Source organism: Amaranthus tricolor, chromosome 9 (assembly GCF_026212465.1).
Source record: "Amaranthus tricolor cultivar Red isolate AtriRed21 chromosome 9, ASM2621246v1, whole genome shotgun sequence".
NCBI lineage: Eukaryota > Viridiplantae > Streptophyta > Magnoliopsida > Caryophyllales > Amaranthaceae > Amaranthus > Amaranthus tricolor.
In genome coordinates this window covers 8,911,139-8,911,809 of record NC_080055.1, presented here as the reverse complement: position 1 = coordinate 8,911,809, position 671 = coordinate 8,911,139, and positions in this window count along the sequence as shown.

Below are 671 nucleotides of genomic sequence, written 5' to 3'. Positions count from 1 at the left end.
TATCTTCTTTGATAGAATTAACCACATCAAGAATTGCAGGATATAAATGAAACACACTCAAAATTGTTACGAAATGAGAACTCCATCTAATAGTAGAAGGCCTACTTAAGTTACACTCTTGATTCAATTTTGTTCCAGACTCAATTTCACCATCATTTAAAGCTTCTAATATATGTTGGGCTTACTTATCTCGAAGAAGAGCCTTACGCTTACAAGAAGCCCCCAACAAATTCAATAAATTACTAAGTGTTTCAAAAAACCAAGCACAATCATTGTTCTTAGTAGCAACAACAACGAGTGTTAGTTGAAGTTGGTGCAAAACAATGAATGTAATATGCACAAGGAGATTCATTCAAAATTAAAGTTCTTTAACCATTAATTGCACCTCGCATGTTGTTTGCACCATCATAAATTTTTCCCTCGAACCAATGACAAAGTCAAAGAGTGTTTCATAAGCAAAGATTCAATAGCACTCTTAAGAGTTAAAGATGTAGTGTTACCCACATTAACCATACCAAGTAATCATTCTTTCAACATTTCTTTCAAATCAACATATCTCAAAAGAACACTCAACTTCTCTTTATCACTAATATCACCAGATTCATTAGCAAGAATAGAAAAAAACTACCATTAAGTTCCTCAATAATCTTCTTGGTCGTCTCTGTTGTACA